This window comes from Platichthys flesus, chromosome 8 (genome assembly GCF_949316205.1).
Source record: "Platichthys flesus chromosome 8, fPlaFle2.1, whole genome shotgun sequence".
Classification (NCBI taxonomy): Eukaryota; Metazoa; Chordata; class Actinopteri; order Pleuronectiformes; family Pleuronectidae; genus Platichthys; species Platichthys flesus.
The window spans coordinates 21,759,977-21,782,018 of record NC_084952.1 but is presented as its reverse complement, the minus strand read 5'-3'; the positions used below and the strand labels follow the sequence as shown (position 1 = coordinate 21,782,018).

General features: G+C 39.7%; 22 non-coding genes across 22 annotated transcripts; all 22 read left to right on the top strand.

The window, feature by feature from the left end:
• Positions 1-2,467: 2,467 nt before the first annotated feature.
• trnan-guu (transfer RNA asparagine (anticodon GUU)) lies at positions 2,468-2,541 on the top strand. The gene has a single exon. It is a non-coding gene; the product is annotated as a tRNA-Asn (tRNA).
• A 2,381-nt stretch (positions 2,542-4,922) lies between these two features.
• On the top strand, positions 4,923-4,996 carry trnan-guu (transfer RNA asparagine (anticodon GUU)). The gene has a single exon. It is a non-coding gene; the product is annotated as a tRNA-Asn (tRNA).
• A 315-nt stretch (positions 4,997-5,311) lies between these two features.
• On the top strand, positions 5,312-5,385 carry trnan-guu (transfer RNA asparagine (anticodon GUU)). Its single transcript has one exon. It is a non-coding gene; the product is annotated as a tRNA-Asn (tRNA).
• Positions 5,386-5,732: 347 nt separating this feature from the next.
• Positions 5,733-5,806, top strand: trnan-guu (transfer RNA asparagine (anticodon GUU)). Its single transcript has one exon. It is a non-coding gene; the product is annotated as a tRNA-Asn (tRNA).
• A 1,582-nt stretch (positions 5,807-7,388) lies between these two features.
• Positions 7,389-7,462, top strand: trnan-guu (transfer RNA asparagine (anticodon GUU)). Its single transcript has one exon. It is a non-coding gene; the product is annotated as a tRNA-Asn (tRNA).
• Positions 7,463-9,843: 2,381 nt separating this feature from the next.
• Positions 9,844-9,917, top strand: trnan-guu (transfer RNA asparagine (anticodon GUU)). Its single transcript has one exon. It is a non-coding gene; the product is annotated as a tRNA-Asn (tRNA).
• Positions 9,918-10,232: 315 nt separating this feature from the next.
• On the top strand, positions 10,233-10,306 carry trnan-guu (transfer RNA asparagine (anticodon GUU)). Its single transcript has one exon. It is a non-coding gene; the product is annotated as a tRNA-Asn (tRNA).
• A 347-nt stretch (positions 10,307-10,653) lies between these two features.
• Positions 10,654-10,727, top strand: trnan-guu (transfer RNA asparagine (anticodon GUU)). The gene has a single exon. It is a non-coding gene; the product is annotated as a tRNA-Asn (tRNA).
• Positions 10,728-11,487: 760 nt separating this feature from the next.
• On the top strand, positions 11,488-11,561 carry trnan-guu (transfer RNA asparagine (anticodon GUU)). Its single transcript has one exon. It is a non-coding gene; the product is annotated as a tRNA-Asn (tRNA).
• A 315-nt stretch (positions 11,562-11,876) lies between these two features.
• Positions 11,877-11,950, top strand: trnan-guu (transfer RNA asparagine (anticodon GUU)). The gene has a single exon. It is a non-coding gene; the product is annotated as a tRNA-Asn (tRNA).
• A 347-nt stretch (positions 11,951-12,297) lies between these two features.
• trnan-guu (transfer RNA asparagine (anticodon GUU)) lies at positions 12,298-12,371 on the top strand. The gene has a single exon. It is a non-coding gene; the product is annotated as a tRNA-Asn (tRNA).
• Positions 12,372-14,306: 1,935 nt separating this feature from the next.
• Positions 14,307-14,380, top strand: trnan-guu (transfer RNA asparagine (anticodon GUU)). Its single transcript has one exon. It is a non-coding gene; the product is annotated as a tRNA-Asn (tRNA).
• Positions 14,381-15,142: 762 nt separating this feature from the next.
• trnan-guu (transfer RNA asparagine (anticodon GUU)) lies at positions 15,143-15,216 on the top strand. Its single transcript has one exon. It is a non-coding gene; the product is annotated as a tRNA-Asn (tRNA).
• A 346-nt stretch (positions 15,217-15,562) lies between these two features.
• Positions 15,563-15,636, top strand: trnan-guu (transfer RNA asparagine (anticodon GUU)). Its single transcript has one exon. It is a non-coding gene; the product is annotated as a tRNA-Asn (tRNA).
• A 762-nt stretch (positions 15,637-16,398) lies between these two features.
• On the top strand, positions 16,399-16,472 carry trnan-guu (transfer RNA asparagine (anticodon GUU)). Its single transcript has one exon. It is a non-coding gene; the product is annotated as a tRNA-Asn (tRNA).
• A 1,580-nt stretch (positions 16,473-18,052) lies between these two features.
• Positions 18,053-18,126, top strand: trnan-guu (transfer RNA asparagine (anticodon GUU)). Its single transcript has one exon. It is a non-coding gene; the product is annotated as a tRNA-Asn (tRNA).
• Positions 18,127-18,829: 703 nt separating this feature from the next.
• Positions 18,830-18,903, top strand: trnan-guu (transfer RNA asparagine (anticodon GUU)). The gene has a single exon. It is a non-coding gene; the product is annotated as a tRNA-Asn (tRNA).
• A 762-nt stretch (positions 18,904-19,665) lies between these two features.
• trnan-guu (transfer RNA asparagine (anticodon GUU)) lies at positions 19,666-19,739 on the top strand. The gene has a single exon. It is a non-coding gene; the product is annotated as a tRNA-Asn (tRNA).
• Positions 19,740-20,085: 346 nt separating this feature from the next.
• Positions 20,086-20,159, top strand: trnan-guu (transfer RNA asparagine (anticodon GUU)). Its single transcript has one exon. It is a non-coding gene; the product is annotated as a tRNA-Asn (tRNA).
• A 762-nt stretch (positions 20,160-20,921) lies between these two features.
• On the top strand, positions 20,922-20,995 carry trnan-guu (transfer RNA asparagine (anticodon GUU)). The gene has a single exon. It is a non-coding gene; the product is annotated as a tRNA-Asn (tRNA).
• A 347-nt stretch (positions 20,996-21,342) lies between these two features.
• On the top strand, positions 21,343-21,416 carry trnan-guu (transfer RNA asparagine (anticodon GUU)). Its single transcript has one exon. It is a non-coding gene; the product is annotated as a tRNA-Asn (tRNA).
• Positions 21,417-21,764: 348 nt separating this feature from the next.
• trnan-guu (transfer RNA asparagine (anticodon GUU)) lies at positions 21,765-21,838 on the top strand. The gene has a single exon. It is a non-coding gene; the product is annotated as a tRNA-Asn (tRNA).
• Positions 21,839-22,042: the final 204 nt, after the last annotated feature.

Here is a 22,042-nt window from a genome sequence, read left to right as displayed (position 1 = left end):
GGCAAGTCTCTGTGGCGCAATTGGTTAGAGCGCTCGGCTGTTAACCGAAAGGATGGTGGTTCAAGCCCACCCAGGGACGCATGCTCTTTCATGAAATAGGTAGTTTGATCGTGAAAACCAATCTTCTTTCTGTGAACAGAGGGAAGGGTTGGAAAACCGTATGATGAAACCCACAGAACAAGCAGGCAATGAAATAGACAGCATTATTCACCTATTCCTAAAATAAGACCCAATTAGACACACTGAGTCCTTCAACAACTCCTGAATTATCTTTATTTAGTTAAAAAAAATCCACCTGGAGACATTAAGAGCCCTCTGCATTTGTGAATTAAATAAGCAACATGAATTCACACCATTCCATATTAATGGAAGAGCTGTCCTAGGCCACTGTCCTTTCAGATCAAAGGAGACAAGTTTCTGTGGTGCAATTGGTTAGCGCGTTCGGCTGTTAACTGAAAGGATGGTGGTTCAAGCCCACCCAGGGACGCATGCACTTTTATGAAATAGGTAGTTTGATCGTAAAAAAACAATCTTCTTTCTGTGAACAGAGGGAACGGTTGGAAAAGTGTATGATGAAACCCACAGAACAAGCAGGCAACAAAATAAACAGCATTATAGACCTATTTCTAAAATAAGACCCAATTAGACACACTGAGTCCTTCAACAACTACTGAATTATCTATATTTAGTTAAAAAAAATCCACCTGGAGACATTAAGAGCCCTCTGCATTGACAAGCTGTATTTGTGAATTAAATATGCAATATGAATTCACACAATTCCATATTAATGGAAGAGCTGTCCTAGGCCACTCTCCTTTCAGATTATAGGAAGTGGGTCTCTGTGGCGCAATTGGTTAGTGCGTTCGGCTGTTAACCGAAAAGATGTTGGTTCAAGCCCACCCAGGGACGAATGCACTTTCATGAAATAGGAAGTTTGATTGTGAAAACCAAGCTTCTATCTTTGAACACAGGGAAGGGTTGGAAAACCGTTTGATGAAACCCACAGAACAAGCAGGCAACAAAATAAACAGCATTACACACCTATTTCTTCAACAGGTCCTGATTTATCTATATTTAGTGAAAAAAAATCCACCTGGAGACATTAAGAGCCCTCTGCATTGACAAGCTGTATTTGTGAATTAAATATGCAATATGAATTCACACAATTCCATATTAATGGAAGAGCTGTCCTAGGCCACTCTCCTTTCAGATCAAAGGAGGCAAGTTTCTGTTGCGCAATTGGTTAGGGAGTTCGGCTGTTAACCGAAAGGATGGTGGTTCAAGCCCACACAGGGACGCATGCACTTTTATGAAATAGGTAGTTTGATCGTGAAAACCAATCTTCTTTCTGTGAATAGAGGGAAGGGTTGGAAAACTGTATGATGAAACCCAAAGAACAAGCAGGCAACAAAATAAACAGCATTATACACCTATTCCTTAAATAAGACCCAATTAGACACAGTATGTCCTTCAACAACTCCTGAATTATCTATATTTAGTTAAAAAAAATCCACCTGGAGACATTAAGAGCCCTCTGCATTGACAAGCTCTATTTGTGAATTAAATAAGCAATATGAATTCACACAATTCCATATTAATGGAAGAGCTGTCCTAGGCCACTCTCCTTTCAGATCAAAGGAGGCAAGTTTCTGTGGCGCAATTGGTTAGCGCGTTTAACTGAAAGGATGGTGGTTCAAGCCCACCCAGGGACGCATGCACTTTTATGAAATAGGTAGTTTGATCGTGAAAACCAATCTTCTTTCTGTGAACAGGGGAAGGGTTGGAAAACCGTATGATGAAACCCACAGAACAAGCAGGCAATAAAATAGACAGCATTATGCACCTATTCCTAAAATAAGACCCAATTAGACACACTGAGTCCTTCAACAACTCCTGAATTATCTATATTTAGTTAAAAAAAATCCACCTGGACACATTAAGAGCCCTCTGCATTGACAAGCTGTATTTGTGAATTAAATATGCAAGATGAATTCACACAATTCAATATTAATGGAAGAGTTGTCCTAGGCCACTCTCCTTTCAGGTCAAAGGAGGCAAGTCTCTGTGGCGCAATTGGTTAGCGCTTTAGGCTGTTAACCGAAAGGATGGTGGTTCAAGCCCACCCAGGGACGCACGCACCTTTTATGAAATAGGTAGTTTGATCGTGAAAACCAATCTGCTTTCTGTGAACAGAGGGAAGGGTTGGAAAACCGTATGATGAAACCCAGAGAACAAGCAGGCAACAAAATAAACAGCATTAGACACCTATTCCTAAAATAAGACCCAATTAGACACACTAAGTCCTTCAACAACTCCTGAATTATCTATATTTAGTTAAAAAAAATCCACCTGGAGACATTAAGAGCCCTCTGCATTTGTGAATTAAATAAGCAATATGAATTCAGACAATTCCATATTAATGGAAGAGCTGTCCTAGGCCACTCTCCTTTCAGATCAAAGGAAGTGGGTCTCTGTGGCGCAATTGGTTAGCGCGTTCGGCTGTTAACTGAAAGGATGGTGGTTCAAGCCCACCCAGGGACGAATGCACTTTTATGAAATAGGTGGTTTTATCTTGAAAACCAATCTTCTTTCCTTTTACAGAGGGAAGGTTTGGAAAACCATATGATGAAACTCACAGAACAAGCAGGCAATAAAATAGACAGCATTATACACCTATTTCTTCAACAGGTCCTGATTTATCTATATTTAGTGAAAAAAAATCCAGCTGGACACATTATGAAACCACTGTATTGTCAAGCTTTGAATGTAAATTAAATATGCAATATGAATTCACACAATTCAATATTAATGGAAGAGTTGTCCTAGGCCACTCTCCTTTCAGGTCAAAGGAGGCAAGTCTCTGTGGCGCAATTGGTTAGCGCTTTAGGCTGTTAACCGAAAGGATGGTGGTTCAAGCCCACCCAGGGACGCATGCACCTTTTATGAAATAGGTAGTTTGATCGTGAAAACCAATCTGCTTTCTGTGAACAGAGGGAAGGGTTGGAAAACCGTATGATGAAACCCACAGAACAAGCAGGCAACAAAATAAACAGCATTAGACACCTATTCCTAAAATAAGACCCAATTAGACACACTGAGTCCTTCAACAACTCCTGAATTATCTATACTTAGTTAAAAAAAATCCACCTGGAGACATTAAGAGCCCTCTTCATTGACAAGCTGTATTTGTGAATTAAATATGCAATATGAATTCACACAATTCCATATTAATGGAAGAGCTGTCCTAGGCCACTCTCCTTTCAGATCAAAGGAAGCGGGTCTCTGTGGCGCAATTGGTTAGCGCGTTCGGCTGTTAACTGAAAGGTTGGTGGTTCTAGCCCACCCAGGGACGCATGCTCTTTCATGAAATAGGTGGTTTTATCGTGAAAACCAATCTTCTTTCCTTGAACAGAGGGAAGGTTTGGAAAACCATATGATGAAACTCAAAGAACAAGCAGGCAATAAAATTGACAGCATTATACACCTATTTCTTCAACAGGTCCTGATTTATCTATATTTAGTGAAAAAAAATCCAGCTGGACACATTATGAAACCACTGTATTGTCAAGCTTTGAATGTAAATTAAATATGCAAAACGAGATCAAACAAATCCATATAAATGGACGAGCTGTCCTAGGCCACTCTCCTTTCAGATCAAAGGAGGCAAGTTTCTGTTGCGCAATTGGTTAGGGAGTTCGGCTGTTAACCGAAAGGATGGTGGTTCAAGCCCACACAGGGACGCATGCACTTTTATGAAATAGGTAGTTTGATCGTGAAAACCAATCTTCTTTCTGTGAATAGAGGGAAGGGTTGGAAAACTGTATGATGAAACCCAAAGAACAAGCAGGCAACAAAATAAACAGCATTATACACCTATTCCTTAAGTAAGACCCAATTAGACACACTAAGTCCTTCAACAACCCCTGAATTATCTATATTTAGTTAAAAAAAATCCACCTGGAGACATTAAGAGCCCTCTGCATTGACAAGCTGTATTTGTGAATTAAATAAGCAATATGAATTCACACAATTCCATATTAATGGAAGAGCTGTCCTAGGCCACTCTCCTTTCAGATCAAAGGAGGCAAGTTTCTGTTGCGCAATTGGTTAGCGCGTTCGGCTGTTAACCGAAAGGATGGTGGTTCAAGCCCACCCAGGGACGCATGCACTTTTATGAAATAGGTAGTTTGATCGTGAAAACCAATCTGCTTTCTGTGAACAGAGGGAAGGGTTGGAAAACCGTATGATGAAACCCACAGAACAAGCAGGCAATAAAATAGACAGCATTATGTACCTATTCCTAAAATAAGACCCAATTAGACACACTGAGTCCTTCAACAACTCCTGAATTATCAATATTTAGTTAAAAAAAATCCACCTGGAGACATTAAGAGCCCTCTGCATTGACAAGCTGTATTTGTGAGTAATATGCAATATGTAATATGCACAATTCCATATTAATGGAAGAGCTGTCCTAGGCCACTCTCCTTTCAGATCAAAGGAGGCAAGTTTCTGTGGCGCAATTGCTTAGCGCGTTTAACTGAAAGGATGGTGGTTCAAGCCCACCCAGGGACGCATGCACTTTGATGAAATAGGTAGTTTGATCGTAAAAAAACAATCTTCTTTCTGTGAACAGAGGGAACGGTTGGAAAACTGTATGATGAAACCCACAGAACAAGCAGGCAACAAAATAAACAGCATTATACACCTATTTCTAAAATAAGACCCAATTAGACACACTGAGTCCTTCAACAACTCCTGAATTATCTATATTTAGTTAAAAAAAATCCACCTGGAGACATTAAGAGCCCTCTGCATTGACAAGCTGTATTTGTGAATTAAATATGCAATATGAATTCACACATTCCATATTAATGGAAGAGCTGTCCTAGGCCACTCTCCTTTCAGATCAAAGGCAGCGGGTCTCTGTGGCGCAATTGGTTAGCGCGTTCGGCTGTTAACTGAAAGGATGGTGGTTCAAGCCCACCCAGGGACGCATGCACTTTTATGAAATAGGTGGTTTTATCATGAAAACCAATCTTCTTTCCTTTTACAGAGGGAAGGTTTGGAAAACCATATGATGAAACTCACAGAACAAGCAGGCAATAAAATAGACAGCATTATACACCTATTTCTTCAGCAGGTCCTGATTTATCTATATTTAGTGAAAAAAAAACCAGCTGGACACATTATGAAACCACTGTATTGTCAAGCTTTGAATGTAAATTAAATATGCAATATAAATTCACACAATTCAATATTAATGGAAGAGTTGTCCTAGGCCACTCTCCTTTCAGATCAAAGGAAGTGGGTCTCTGTGGCGCAATTGGTTAGCGCGTTCGGCTGTTAACCGAAAGGATGGTGGTTCAAGCCCACCCAGGGACGCATGCACTTTTATGAAATAGGTAGTTTGATTGTAAAAAAACAATCTTCTTTCTGTGAACAGAGGGAACGGTTGGAAAACTGTATGATGAAACCCACAGAACAAGCAGGCAACAAAATAAACAGCATTATACACCTATTCCTTAAATAAGACCCAATTAGACACACTAAGTCCATCAACAACTCCTGAATTATCTATATTTAGTTAAAAAAATCCACCTGGAGACATTAAGAGCCCTCTGCATTGACAAGCTGTATTCGTGAATTAAATATGCAATATGAATTCACACAATTCCATATTAATGGAAGAGCTGTCCTAGGCCACTCTCCTTTCATATCAAAGGAAGCGGGTCTCTGTGGCGCAATTGGTTAGCGCGTTCGGCTGTTAACCGAAAGGATGGTGGTTCAAGCCCACCCAGGGACGCATGCACTTTTATGAAATAGGTAGTATGATCGTGAAAACCAATCTGCTTTCTGTGAACAGAGGGAAGGGTTGGAAAACCGTATGATGAAACCCACAGAACAAGCAGGCAATAAAATAGACAGCATTATGTACCTATTCCTAAAATAAGACCCAATTAGACACACTGAGTCCTTCAACAACTCCTGAATTATCAATATTTAGTTAAAAAAAATCCACCTGGAGACATTAAGAGCCCTCTGCATTGACAAGCTGTATTTGTGAGTAATATGCAATATGTAATATGCACAATTCCATATTAATGGAAGAGCTGTCCTAGGCCACTCTCCTTTCAGATCAAAGGAGGCAAGTTTCTGTGGCGCAATTGCTTAGCGCGTTTAACTGAAAGGATGGTGGTTCAAGCCCACCCAGGGACGCATGCACTTTTATGAAATAGGTAGTTTGATCGTGAAAACCAATCTTCTTTCTGTGAATAGAGGGAAGGGTTGGAAAACTGTATGATGAAACCCAAAGAACAAGCAGGCAACAAAATAAACAGCATTATACACCTATTCCTTAAATAAGACCCAATTAGACACAGTATGTCCTTCAACAACTCCTGAATTATCTATATTTAGTTAAAAAAAATCCACCTGGAGACATTAAGAGCCCTCTGCATTGACAAGCTCTATTTGTGAATTAAATAAGCAATATGAATTCACACAATTCCATATTAATGGAAGAGCTGTCCTAGGCCACTCTCCTTTCAGATCAAAGGAGGCAAGTTTCTGTGGCGCAATTGGTTAGCGCGTTTAACTGAAAGGATGGTGGTTCAAGCCCACCCAGGGACGCATGCACTTTTATGAAATAGGTAGTTTGATCGTGAAAACCAATCTTCTTTCTGTGAACAGGGGAAGGGTTGGAAAACCGTATGATGAAACCCACAGAACAAGCAGGCAATAAAATAGACAGCATTATGCACCTATTCCTAAAATAAGACCCAATTAGACACACTGAGTCCTTCAACAACTCCTGAATTATCTATATTTAGTTAAAAAAAATCCACCTGGACACATTAAGAGCCCTCTGCATTGACAAGCTGTATTTGTGAATTAAATATGCAAGATGAATTCACACAATTCAATATTAATGGAAGAGTTGTCCTAGGCCACTCTCCTTTCAGGTCAAAGGAGGCAAGTCTCTGTGGCGCAATTGGTTAGCGCTTTAGGCTGTTAACCGAAAGGATGGTGGTTCAAGCCCACCCAGGGACGCACGCACCTTTTATGAAATAGGTAGTTTGATCGTGAAAACCAATCTGCTTTCTGTGAACAGAGGGAAGGGTTGGAAAACCGTATGATGAAACCCAGAGAACAAGCAGGCAACAAAATAAACAGCATTAGACACCTATTCCTAAAATAAGACCCAATTAGACACACTAAGTCCTTCAACAACTCCTGAATTATCTATATTTAGTTAAAAAAAATCCACCTGGAGACATTAAGAGCCCTCTGCATTTGTGAATTAAATAAGCAATATGAATTCAGACAATTCCATATTAATGGAAGAGCTGTCCTAGGCCACTCTCCTTTCAGATCAAAGGAAGTGGGTCTCTGTGGCGCAATTGGTTAGCGCGTTCGGCTGTTAACTGAAAGGATGGTGGTTCAAGCCCACCCAGGGACGAATGCACTTTTATGAAATAGGTGGTTTTATCTTGAAAACCAATCTTCTTTCCTTTTACAGAGGGAAGGTTTGGAAAACCATATGATGAAACTCACAGAACAAGCAGGCAATAAAATAGACAGCATTATACACCTATTTCTTCAACAGGTCCTGATTTATCTATATTTAGTGAAAAAAAATCCAGCTGGACACATTATGAAACCACTGTATTGTCAAGCTTTGAATGTAAATTAAATATGCAATATGAATTCACACAATTCAATATTAATGGAAGAGTTGTCCTAGGCCACTCTCCTTTCAGGTCAAAGGAGGCAAGTCTCTGTGGCGCAATTGGTTAGCGCTTTAGGCTGTTAACCGAAAGGATGGTGGTTCAAGCCCACCCAGGGACGCATGCACCTTTTATGAAATAGGTAGTTTGATCGTGAAAACCAATCTGCTTTCTGTGAACAGAGGGAAGGGTTGGAAAACCGTATGATGAAACCCACAGAACAAGCAGGCAACAAAATAAACAGCATTAGACACCTATTCCTAAAATAAGACCCAATTAGACACACTGAGTCCTTCAACAACTCCTGAATTATCTATACTTAGTTAAAAAAAATCCACCTGGAGACATTAAGAGCCCTCTTCATTGACAAGCTGTATTTGTGAATTAAATATGCAATATGAATTCACACAATTCCATATTAATGGAAGAGCTGTCCTAGGCCACTCTCCTTTCAGATCAAAGGAAGCGGGTCTCTGTGGCGCAATTGGTTAGCGCGTTCGGCTGTTAACTGAAAGGTTGGTGGTTCTAGCCCACCCAGGGACGCATGCTCTTTCATGAAATAGGTGGTTTTATCGTGAAAACCAATCTTCTTTCCTTGAACAGAGGGAAGGTTTGGAAAACCATATGATGAAACTCAAAGAACAAGCAGGCAATAAAATTGACAGCATTATACACCTATTTCTTCAACAGGTCCTGATTTATCTATATTTAGTGAAAAAAAATCCAGCTGGACACATTATGAAACCACTGTATTGTCAAGCTTTGAATGTAAATTAAATATGCAAAACGAGATCAAACAAATCCATATAAATGGACGAGCTGTCCTAGGCCACTCTCCTTTCAGATCAAAGGAGGCAAGTTTCTGTTGCGCAATTGGTTAGGGAGTTCGGCTGTTAACCGAAAGGATGGTGGTTCAAGCCCACACAGGGACGCATGCACTTTTATGAAATAGGTAGTTTGATCGTGAAAACCAATCTTCTTTCTGTGAATAGAGGGAAGGGTTGGAAAACTGTATGATGAAACCCAAAGAACAAGCAGGCAACAAAATAAACAGCATTATACACCTATTCCTTAAGTAAGACCCAATTAGACACACTAAGTCCTTCAACAACCCCTGAATTATCTATATTTAGTTAAAAAAAATCCACCTGGAGACATTAAGAGCCCTCTGCATTGACAAGCTGTATTTGTGAATTAAATAAGCAATATGAATTCACACAATTCCATATTAATGGAAGAGCTGTCCTAGGCCACTCTCCTTTCAGATCAAAGGAGGCAAGTTTCTGTTGCGCAATTGGTTAGCGCGTTCGGCTGTTAACCGAAAGGATGGTGGTTCAAGCCCACCCAGGGACGCATGCACTTTTATGAAATAGGTAGTTTGATCGTGAAAACCAATCTGCTTTCTGTGAACAGAGGGAAGGGTTGGAAAACCGTATGATGAAACCCACAGAACAAGCAGGCAATAAAATAGACAGCATTATGTACCTATTCCTAAAATAAGACCCAATTAGACACACTGAGTCCTTCAACAACTCCTGAATTATCAATATTTAGTTAAAAAAAATCCACCTGGAGACATTAAGAGCCCTCTGCATTGACAAGCTGTATTTGTGAGTAATATGCAATATGTAATATGCACAATTCCATATTAATGGAAGAGCTGTCCTAGGCCACTCTCCTTTCAGATCAAAGGAGGCAAGTTTCTGTGGCGCAATTGCTTAGCGCGTTTAACTGAAAGGATGGTGGTTCAAGCCCACCCAGGGACGCATGCACTTTGATGAAATAGGTAGTTTGATCGTAAAAAAACAATCTTCTTTCTGTGAACAGAGGGAACGGTTGGAAAACTGTATGATGAAACCCACAGAACAAGCAGGCAACAAAATAAACAGCATTATACACCTATTTCTAAAATAAGACCCAATTAGACACACTGAGTCCTTCAACAACTCCTGAATTATCTATATTTAGTTAAAAAAAATCCACCTGGAGACATTAAGAGCCCTCTGCATTGACAAGCTGTATTTGTGAATTAAATATGCAATATGAATTCACACATTCCATATTAATGGAAGAGCTGTCCTAGGCCACTCTCCTTTCAGATCAAAGGCAGCGGGTCTCTGTGGCGCAATTGGTTAGCGCGTTCGGCTGTTAACTGAAAGGATGGTGGTTCAAGCCCACCCAGGGACGCATGCACTTTTATGAAATAGGTGGTTTTATCATGAAAACCAATCTTCTTTCCTTTTACAGAGGGAAGGTTTGGAAAACCATATGATGAAACTCACAGAACAAGCAGGCAATAAAATAGACAGCATTATACACCTATTTCTTCAGCAGGTCCTGATTTATCTATATTTAGTGAAAAAAAAACCAGCTGGACACATTATGAAACCACTGTATTGTCAAGCTTTGAATGTAAATTAAATATGCAATATAAATTCACACAATTCAATATTAATGGAAGAGTTGTCCTAGGCCACTCTCCTTTCAGATCAAAGGAAGTGGGTCTCTGTGGCGCAATTGGTTAGCGCGTTCGGCTGTTAACCGAAAGGATGGTGGTTCAAGCCCACCCAGGGACGCATGCACTTTTATGAAATAGGTAGTTTGATTGTAAAAAAACAATCTTCTTTCTGTGAACAGAGGGAACGGTTGGAAAACTGTATGATGAAACCCACAGAACAAGCAGGCAACAAAATAAACAGCATTATACACCTATTCCTTAAATAAGACCCAATTAGACACACTAAGTCCATCAACAACTCCTGAATTATCTATATTTAGTTAAAAAAATCCACCTGGAGACATTAAGAGCCCTCTGCATTGACAAGCTGTATTCGTGAATTAAATATGCAATATGAATTCACACAATTCCATATTAATGGAAGAGCTGTCCTAGGCCACTCTCCTTTCATATCAAAGGAAGCGGGTCTCTGTGGCGCAATTGGTTAGCGCGTTCGGCTGTTAACCGAAAGGATGGTGGTTCAAGCCCACCCAGGGACGCATGCACTTTTATGAAATAGGTAGTATGATCGTGAAAACCAATCTGCTTTCTGTGAACAGAGGGAAGGGTTGGAAAACCGTATGATGAAACCCACAGAACAAGCAGGCAATAAAATAGACAGCATTATGTACCTATTCCTAAAATAAGACCCAATTAGACACACTGAGTCCTTCAACAACTCCTGAATTATCAATATTTAGTTAAAAAAAATCCACCTGGAGACATTAAGAGCCCTCTGCATTGACAAGCTGTATTTGTGAGTAATATGCAATATGTAATATGCACAATTCCATATTAATGGAAGAGCTGTCCTAGGCCACTCTCCTTTCAGATCAAAGGAGGCAAGTTTCTGTGGCGCAATTGCTTAGCGCGTTTAACTGAAAGGATGGTGGTTCAAGCCCACCCAGGGACGCATGCACTTTGATGAAATAGGTAGTTTGATCGTAAAAAAACAATCTTCTTTCTGTGAACAGAGGGAACGGTTGGAAAACTGTATGATGAAACCCACAGAACAAGCAGGCAACAAAATAAACAGCATTATACACCTATTTCTAAAATAAGACCCAATTAGACACACTGAGTCCTTCAACAACTCCTGAATTATCTATATTTAGTTAAAAAAAATCCACCTGGAGACATTAAGAGCCCTCTGCATTGACAAGCTGTATTTGTGAATTAAATATGCAATATGAATTCACACGTTCCATATTAATGGAAGAGCTGTCCTAGGCCACTCTCCTTTCAGATCAAAGGCAGTGGGTCTCTGTGGCGCAATTGGTTAGCGCGTTCGGCTGTTAACTGAAAGGATGGTGGTTCAAGCCCACCCAGGGACGCATGCACTTTTATGAAATAGGTGGTTTTATCATGAAAACCAATCTTCTTTCCTTTTACAGAGGGAAGGTTTGGAAAACCATATGATGAAACTCACAGAACAAGCAGGCAATAAAATAGACAGCATTATACACCTATTTCTTCAGCAGGTCCTGATTTATCTATATTTAGTGAAAAAAAAACCAGCTGGACACATTATGAAACCACTGTATTGTCAAGCTTTGAATGTAAATTAAATATGCAATATAAATTCACACAATTCAATATTAATGGAAGAGTTGTCCTAGGCCACTCTCCTTTCAGATCAAAGGAAGTGGGTCTCTGTGGCGCAATTGGTTAGCGCGTTCGGCTGTTAACCGAAAGGATGGTGGTTCAAGCCCACCCAGGGACGCATGCACTTTTATGAAATAGGTAGTTTGATTGTAAAAAAACAATCTTCTTTCTGTGAACAGAGGGAACGGTTGGAAAACTGTATGATGAAACCCACAGAACAAGCAGGCAACAAAATAAACAGCATTATACACCTATTCCTTAAATAAGACCCAATTAGACACACTAAGTCCATCAACAACTCCTGAATTATCTATATTTAGTTAAAAAAATCCACCTGGAGACATTAAGAGCCCTCTGCATTGACAAGCTGTATTCGTGAATTAAATATGCAATATGAATTCACACAATTCCATATTAATGGAAGAGCTGTCCTAGGCCACTCTCCTTTCAGATCAAAGGAAGCGGGTCTCTGTGGCGCAATTGGTTAGCGCGTTCGGCTGTTAACTGAAAGGATGGTGGTTCAAGCCCACCCAGGGACGCATGCACTTTTATGAAATAGGTGGTTTTATCATGAAAACCAATCTTCTTTCCTTGAACAGAGGGAAGGTTGGGAAAACCATATGATGAAACTCACAGAACAAGCAGGCAATAAAATAGACAGCATTATGCACCTATTCCTAAAATAAGACCCAATTAGCCACACTGAGTCCTTCAACAACTCCTGAATTATCTATATTTAGTTAAAAAAAATCCACCTGGACACATTAAGAGCCATCTGCATTGACAAGCTGTATTTGTGAATTAAATATGCAATATGAATTCACACAATTCCATATTAATGGAAGAGCTGTCCTAGGCCACTCTCCTTTCAGATCAAAGGAAGTGGGTCTCTGTGGCGCAATTGGTTAGTGCGTTCGGCTGTTAACTGAAAGGATGGTGGTTCAAGCCCACCCAGGGACGCATGCACTTTTATGAAATAGGTGGTTTTATCATGAAAACCAATCTTCTTTCCTTTTACAGAGGGAAGGTTTGGAAAACCATATGATGAAACTCACAGAACAAGCAGGCAATAAAATAGACAGCATTATACACCTATTTCTTCAGCAGGTCCTGATTTATCTATATTTAGTGAAAAAAAAACCAGCTGGACACATTATGAAACCACTGTATTGTCAAGCTTTGAATGTAAATTAAATATGCAATATAAATTCACACAATTCAATATTAATGGAAGAGTTGTCCTAGGCCCCTCTCCTTTCAGATCAAAGGAAGTGGGTCTCTGTGGCACCATTGGTTAGCGCGTTCGGCTGTTAACCGAAAGGATGGTGGTTCAAGCCCACCCAGGGACGCATGCACTTTTATGAAATAGGTAGTTTGATTGTAAAAAAACAATCTTCTTTCTGTGAACAGAGGGAACGGTTGGAAAACTGTATGATGAAACCCACAGAACAAGCAGGCAACAAAATAAACAGCATTATACACCTATTCCTTAAATAAGACCCAATTAGACACACTAAGTCCATCAACAACTCCTGAATTATCTATATTTAGTTAAAAAAAATCCACCTGGACACATTAAGAGCCATCTGCATTGACAAGCTGTATTTGTGAATTAAATATGCAATATGAATTCACACAATTCCATATTAATGGAAGAGCTGTCCTAGGCCACTCTCCTTTCAGATCAAAGGAAGCGGGTCTCTGTGGTGCAATTGGTTAGCGCGTTCGGCTGTTAACTGAAAGGATGGCGGTTCAAGCCCACCCAGGGACGAATGCACTTTTATGAAATAGGTGGTTTTATCTTGAAAACCAATCTTCTTTCCTTTTACAGAGGGAAGGTTTGGAAAACCATATGATGAAACTCACAGAACAAGCAGGCAATAAATTAGACAGCATTATACACCTATTTCTTCAACAGGTCCTGATTTATCTATATTTAGTGAAAAAAAATCCAGCTGGACACATTATGAAACCACTGTATTGTCAAGCTTTGAATGTAAATTAAATATGCAATATAAATTCACACAATTCAATATTAATGGAAGAGTTGTCCTAGGCCACTCTCCTTTCAAGTCAAAGGAGGCAAGTCTCTGTGGCGCAATTGGTTAGCGCTTTAGGCTGTTAACCGAAAGGATGGTGGTTCAAGCCCACCCAGGGACGCATGCACTTTTATGAAATAGGTGGTTTTATCGTGAAAACCAATCTTCTTTCCTTGAACAGACGGAAGGTTGGGAAAACCATATGATGAAACTCACAGAACAAGCAGGCAATGAAATAGACAGCATTATACACCTATTTCTTCAACAGGTCCTGATTTATCTATATTTAGTGAAAAAAATCCAGCTGGACACATTATGAAACCACTGTATTGTCAAGCTTTGAATGTAAATTAAATATGCAAAACGAGATCAAACAAATCCATATAAATGGACGAGCTGTCCTAGGCCACTCCCCTTTGAGATTAAAGGAGGCAAGTCTCTGTGGCGCAATTGGTTAGCGCGTTCGGCTGTTAACCGAAAGGATGGTGGTTCAAGCCCACCCAGGGACGCATGCACTTTTATGAAATAGGTAGTTTGATCGTGAAAACCAATCTTCTTTCTGTGAATAGAGGGAAGGGTAGGGAAAACTGTATGATGAAACCCAAAGAACAAGCAGGCAACAAAATAAATAGCATTATACACCTATTCCTTAAATAAGACCCAATTAGACACACTAAGTCCTTCAACAACTCCTGAATTATCTATATTTAGTTAAAAAAAATCCACCTGGATACATTAAGAGCCCTCTGCATTGACAAGCTGTATTTGTGAGTAATATGCAATATGCAATATGCACAATTCCATATTAATGGAAGAGCTGTCCTAGGCCACTCTCCTTTCAGATCAAAGGAGGCAAGTTTCTGTGGCGCAATTGGTTAGCGCGTTTAACTGAAAGGATGGTGGTTCAAGCCCACCCAGGGACGCATGCACTTTTATGAAATAGGTAGTTTGATCGTAAAAAAACAATCTTCTTTCTGTGAACAGAGGGAACGGTTGGAAAACTGTATGATGAAACCCAAAGAACAAGCAGGCAACAAAATAAACAGCATTATACACCTATTTCTAAAATAAGACCCAATTAGACACACTGAGTCCTTCAACAACTCCTGAATTATCTATATTTAGTTAAAAAAAATCCACCTGGAGACATTAAGAGCCCTCTGCATTGACAAGCTGTATTCGTGAATTAAATATGCAATATGAATTCACACAATTCCATATTAATGGAAGAGCTGTCCTAGGCCACTCTCCTTTCAGATCAAAGGAAGCGGGTCTCTGTGGCGCAATTGGTTAGCGCGTTCGGCTGTTAACTGAAAGGATGGTGGTTCAAGCCCACCCAGGGACGCATGCACTTTTATGAAATAAGTGGTTTTATCATGAAAACCAATCTTCTTTCCTTGAACAGAGGGAAGGTTGGGAAAACCATATGATGAAACTCACAGAACAAGCAGGCAATAAAATAGACAGCATTATGCACCTATTCCTAAAATAAGACCCAATTAGACACACTGAGTCCTTCAACAACTCCTGATTTATCTATATTTAGTGAAAAAAATCCAGCTGGACAAATTATGAAACCATTGTATTGTCAAGCTTTGAATGTAAATTAAATATGCAAAACGAGATCAAACAAATCCATATAAATGGACGAGCTGTCCTAGGCCACTCCCCTTTGAGATTAAAGGAGGCAAGTCTCTGTGGCGCAATTGGTTAGCGCGTTCGGCTGTTAACCGAAAGGATGGTGGTTCAAGCCCACCCAGGGACGCATGCACTTTTATGAAATAGGTAGTTTGATCGTGAAAACCAATCTTCTTTCTGTGAATAGAGGGAAGGGTAGGGAAAACTGTATGATGAAACCCAAAGAACAAGCAGGCAACAAAATAAATAGCATTATACACCTATTCCTTAAATAAGACCCAATTAGACACACTAAGTCCTTCAACAACTCCTGAATTATCTATATTTAGTTAAAAAAAATCCACCTGGATACATTAAGAGCCCTCTGCATTGACAAGCTGTATTTGTGAGTAATATGCAATATGCAATATGCACAATTCCATATTAATGGAAGAGCTGTCCTAGGCCACTCTCCTTTCAGATCAAAGGAGGCAAGTTTCTGTGGCGCAATTGGTTAGCGCGTTTAACTGAAAGGATGGTGGTTCAAGCCCACCCAGGGACGCATGCACTTTTATGAAATAGGTAGTTTGATCGTAAAAAAACAATCTTCTTTCTGTGAACAGAGGGAACGGTTGGAAAACTGTATGATGAAACCCAAAGAACAAGCAGGCAACAAAATAAACAGCATTATACACCTATTTCTAAAATAAGACCCAATTAGACACACTGAGTCCTTCAACAACTCCTGAATTATCTATATTTAGTTAAAAAAAATCCACCTGGAGACATTAAGAGCCCTCTGCATTGACAAGCTGTATTCGTGAATTAAATATGCAATATGAATTCACACAATTCCATATTAATGGAAGAGCTGTCCTAGGCCACTCTCCTTTCAGATCAAAGGAAGCGGGTCTCTGTGGCGCAATTGGTTAGCGCGTTCGGCTGTTAACTGAAAGGATGGTGGTTCAAGCCCACCCAGGGACGCATGCACTTTTATGAAATAAGTGGTTTTATCATGAAAACCAATCTTCTTTCCTTGAACAGAGGGAAGGTTGGGAAAACCATATGATGAAACTCACAGAACAAGCAGGCAATAAAATAGACAGCATTATGCACCTATTCCTAAAATAAGACCCAATTAGACACACTGAGTCCTTCAACAACTCCTGAATTATCTATATTTAGTTAAAAAAAATCCACCTGGACACATTAAGAGCCATCTGCATTGACAAGCTGTATTTGTGAATTAAATATGCAATATGAATTCACACAATTCCATATTAATGGAAGAGCTGTCCTAGGCCACTCTCCTTTCAGATCAAAGGAAGTGGGTCTCTGTGGCGCAATTGGTTAGTGCGTTCGGCTGTTAACTGAAAGGATGGTGGTTCAAGCCCACCCAGGGACGAATGCACTTTTATGAAATAGGTAGTTTGATCGTAAAAAAACAATCTTCTTTCTGTGAACAGAGGGAACGGTTGGAAAACTGTATGATGAAACCCACAGAACAAGCAGGCAATAAAATAGACAGCATTATGCACCTATTCCTAAAATAAGACCCAATTAGCCACACTGAGTCCTTCAACAACTCCTGAATTATCTATATTTAGTTAAAAAAAATCCACCTGGACACATTAAGAGCCATCTGCATTGACAAGCTGTATTTGTGAATTAAATATGCAATATGAATTCACACAATTCCATATTAATGGAAGAGCTGTCCTAGGCCACTCTCCTTTCAGATCAAAGGAAGTGGGTCTCTGTGGCGCAATTGGTTAGTGCGTTCGGCTGTTAACTGAAAGGATGGTGGTTCAAGCCCACCCAGGGACGCATGCACTTTTATGAAATAGGTGGTTTTATCATGAAAACCAATCTTCTTTCCTTTTACAGAGGGAAGGTTTGGAAAACCATATGATGAAACTCACAGAACAAGCAGGCAATAAAATAGACAGCATTATACACCTATTTCTTCAGCAGGTCCTGATTTATCTATATTTAGTGAAAAAAAAACCAGCTGGACACATTATGAAACCACTGTATTGTCAAGCTTTGAATGTAAATTAAATATGCAATATAAATTCACACAATTCAATATTAATGGAAGAGTTGTCCTAGGCCCCTCTCCTTTCAGATCAAAGGAAGTGGGTCTCTGTGGCACCATTGGTTAGCGCGTTCGGCTGTTAACCGAAAGGATGGTGGTTCAAGCCCACCCAGGGACGCATGCACTTTTATGAAATAGGTAGTTTGATTGTAAAAAAACAATCTTCTTTCTGTGAACAGAGGGAACGGTTGGAAAACTGTATGATGAAACCCACAGAACAAGCAGGCAACAAAATAAACAGCATTATACACCTATTCCTTAAATAAGACCCAATTAGACACACTAAGTCCATCAACAACTCCTGAATTATCTATATTTAGTTAAAAAAAATCCACCTGGACACATTAAGAGCCATCTGCATTGACAAGCTGTATTTGTGAATTAAATATGCAATATGAATTCACACAATTCCATATTAATGGAAGAGCTGTCCTAGGCCACTCTCCTTTCAGATCAAAGGAAGCGGGTCTCTGTGGTGCAATTGGTTAGCGCGTTCGGCTGTTAACTGAAAGGATGGTGGTTCAAGCCCACCCAGGGACGAATGCACTTTTATGAAATAGGTGGTTTTATCTTGAAAACCAATCTTCTTTCCTTTTACAGAGGGAAGGTTTGGAAAACCATATGATGAAACTCACAGAACAAGCAGGCAATAAATTAGACAGCATTATACACCTATTTCTTCAACAGGTCCTGATTTATCTATATTTAGTGAAAAAAAATCCAGCTGGACACATTATGAAACCACTGTATTGTCAAGCTTTGAATGTAAATTAAATATGCAATATAAATTCACACAATTCAATATTAATGGAAGAGTTGTCCTAGGCCACTCTCCTTTCAGGTCAAAGGAGGCAAGTCTCTGTGGCGCAATTGGTTAGCGCTTTAGGCTGTTAACCGAAAGGATGGTGGTTCAAGCCCACCCAGGGACGCATGCACTTTTATGAAATAGGTGGTTTTATCGTGAAAACCAATCTTCTTTCCTTGAACAGACGGAAGGTTGGGAAAACCATATGATGAAACTCACAGAACAAGCAGGCAATGAAATAGACAGCATTATACACCTATTTCTTCAACAGGTCCTGATTTATCTATATTTAGTGAAAAAAATCCAGCTGGACACATTATGAAACCACTGTATTGTCAAGCTTTGAATGTAAATTAAATATGCAAAACGAGATCAAACAAATCCATATAAATGGACGAGCTGTCCTAGGCCACTCCCCTTTGAGATTAAAGGAGGCAAGTCTCTGTGGCGCAATTGGTTAGCGCGTTCGGCTGTTAACCGAAAGGATGGTGGTTCAAGCCCACCCAGGGACGCATGCACTTTTATGAAATAGGTAGTTTGATCGTGAAAACCAATCTTCTTTCTGTGAATAGAGGGAAGGGTAGGGAAAACTGTATGATGAAACCCAAAGAACAAGCAGGCAACAAAATAAATAGCATTATACACCTATTCCTTAAATAAGACCCAATTAGACACACTAAGTCCTTCAACAACTCCTGAATTATCTATATTTAGTTAAAAAAAATCCACCTGGATACATTAAGAGCCCTCTGCATTGACAAGCTGTATTTGTGAGTAATATGCAATATGCAATATGCACAATTCCATATTAATGGAAGAGCTGTCCTAGGCCACTCTCCTTTCAGATCAAAGGAGGCAAGTTTCTGTGGCGCAATTGGTTAGCGCGTTTAACTGAAAGGATGGTGGTTCAAGCCCACCCAGGGACGCATGCACTTTTATGAAATAGGTAGTTTGATCGTAAAAAAACAATCTTCTTTCTGTGAACAGAGGGAACGGTTGGAAAACTGTATGATGAAACCCAAAGAACAAGCAGGCAACAAAATAAACAGCATTATACACCTATTTCTAAAATAAGACCCAATTAGACACACTGAGTCCTTCAACAACTCCTGAATTATCTATATTTAGTTAAAAAAAATCCACCTGGAGACATTAAGAGCCCTCTGCATTGACAAGCTGTATTCGTGAATTAAATATGCAATATGAATTCACACAATTCCATATTAATGGAAGAGCTGTCCTAGGCCACTCTCCTTTCAGATCAAAGGAAGCGGGTCTCTGTGGCGCAATTGGTTAGCGCGTTCGGCTGTTAACTGAAAGGATGGTGGTTCAAGCCCACCCAGGGACGCATGCACTTTTATGAAATAAGTGGTTTTATCATGAAAACCAATCTTCTTTCCTTGAACAGAGGGAAGGTTGGGAAAACCATATGATGAAACTCACAGAACAAGCAGGCAATAAAATAGACAGCATTATGCACCTATTCCTAAAATAAGACCCAATTAGACACACTGAGTCCTTCAACAACTCCTGATTTATCTATATTTAGTGAAAAAAATCCAGCTGGACACATTATGAAACCATTGTATTGTCAAGCTTTGAATGTAAATTAAATATGCAAAACGAGATCAAACAAATCCATATAAATGGACGAGCTGTCCTAGGCCACTCCCCTTTGAGATTAAAGGAGGCAAGTCTCTGTGGCGCAATTGGTTAGCGCGTTCGGCTGTTAACCGAAAGGATGGTGGTTCAAGCCCACCCAGGGACGCATGCACTTTTATGAAATAGGTAGTTTGATCGTGAAAACCAATCTTCTTTCTGTGAATAGAGGGAAGGGTAGGGAAAACTGTATGATGAAACCCAAAGAACAAGCAGGCAACAAAATAAATAGCATTATACACCTATTCCTTAAATAAGACCCAATTAGACACACTAAGTCCTTCAACAACTCCTGAATTATCTATATTTAGTTAAAAAAAATCCACCTGGATACATTAAGAGCCCTCTGCATTGACAAGCTGTATTTGTGAGTAATATGCAATATGCAATATGCACAATTCCATATTAATGGAAGAGCTGTCCTAGGCCACTCTCCTTTCAGATCAAAGGAGGCAAGTTTCTGTGGCGCAATTGGTTAGCGCGTTTAACTGAAAGGATGGTGGTTCAAGCCCACCCAGGGACGCATGCACTTTTATGAAATAGGTAGTTTGATCGTAAAAAAACAATCTTCTTTCTGTGAACAGAGGGAACGGTTGGAAAACTGTATGATGAAACCCAAAGAACAAGCAGGCAACAAAATAAACAGCATTATACACCTATTTCTAAAATAAGACCCAATTAGACACACTGAGTCCTTCAACAACTCCTGAATTATCTATATTTAGTTAAAAAAAATCCACCTGGAGACATTAAGAGCCCTCTGCATTGACAAGCTGTATTCGTGAATTAAATATGCAATATGAATTCACACAATTCCATATTAATGGAAGAGCTGTCCTAGGCCACTCTCCTTTCAGATCAAAGGAAGCGGGTCTCTGTGGCGCAATTGGTTAGCGCGTTCGGCTGTTAACTGAAAGGATGGTGGTTCAAGCCCACCCAGGGACGCATGCACTTTTATGAAATAAGTGGTTTTATCATGAAAACCAATCTTCTTTCCTTGAACAGAGGGAAGGTTGGGAAAACCATATGATGAAACTCACAGAACAAGCAGGCAATAAAATAGACAGCATTATGCACCTATTCCTAAAATAAGACCCAATTAGACACACTGAGTCCTTCAACAACTCCTGAATTATCTATATTTAGTTAAAAAAAATCCACCTGGACACATTAAGAGCCATCTGCATTGACAAGCTGTATTTGTGAATTAAATATGCAATATGAATTCACACAATTCCATATTAATGGAAGAGCTGTCCTAGGCCACTCTCCTTTCAGATCAAAGGAAGTGGGTCTCTGTGGCGCAATTGGTTAGTGCGTTCGGCTGTTAACTGAAAGGATGGTGGTTCAAGCCCACCCAGGGACGAATGCACTTTTATGAAATAGGTAGTTTGATCGTAAAAAAACAATCTTCTTTCTGTGAACAGAGGGAACGGTTGGAAAACTGTATGATGAAACCCACAGAACAAGCAGGCAATAAAATAGACAGCATTATGCACCTATTCCTAAAATAAGACCCAATTAGCCACACTGAGTCCTTCAACAACTCCTGAATTATCTATATTTAGTTAAAAAAAATCCACCTGGACACATTAAGAGCCATCTGCATTGACAAGCTGTATTTGTGAATTAAATATGCAATATGAATTCACACAATTCCATATTAATGGAAGAGCTGTCCTAGGCCACTCTCCTTTCAGATCAAAGGAAGTGGGTCTCTGTGGCGCAATTGGTTAGTGCGTTCGGCTGTTAACTGAAAGGATGGTGGTTCAAGCCCACCCAGGGACGCATGCACTTTTATGAAATAGGTGGTTTTATCATGAAAACCAATCTTCTTTCCTTTTACAGAGGGAAGGTTTGGAAAACCATATGATGAAACTCACAGAACAAGCAGGCAATAAAATAGACAGCATTATACACCTATTTCTTCAGCAGGTCCTGATTTATCTATATTTAGTGAAAAAAAAACCAGCTGGACACATTATGAAACCA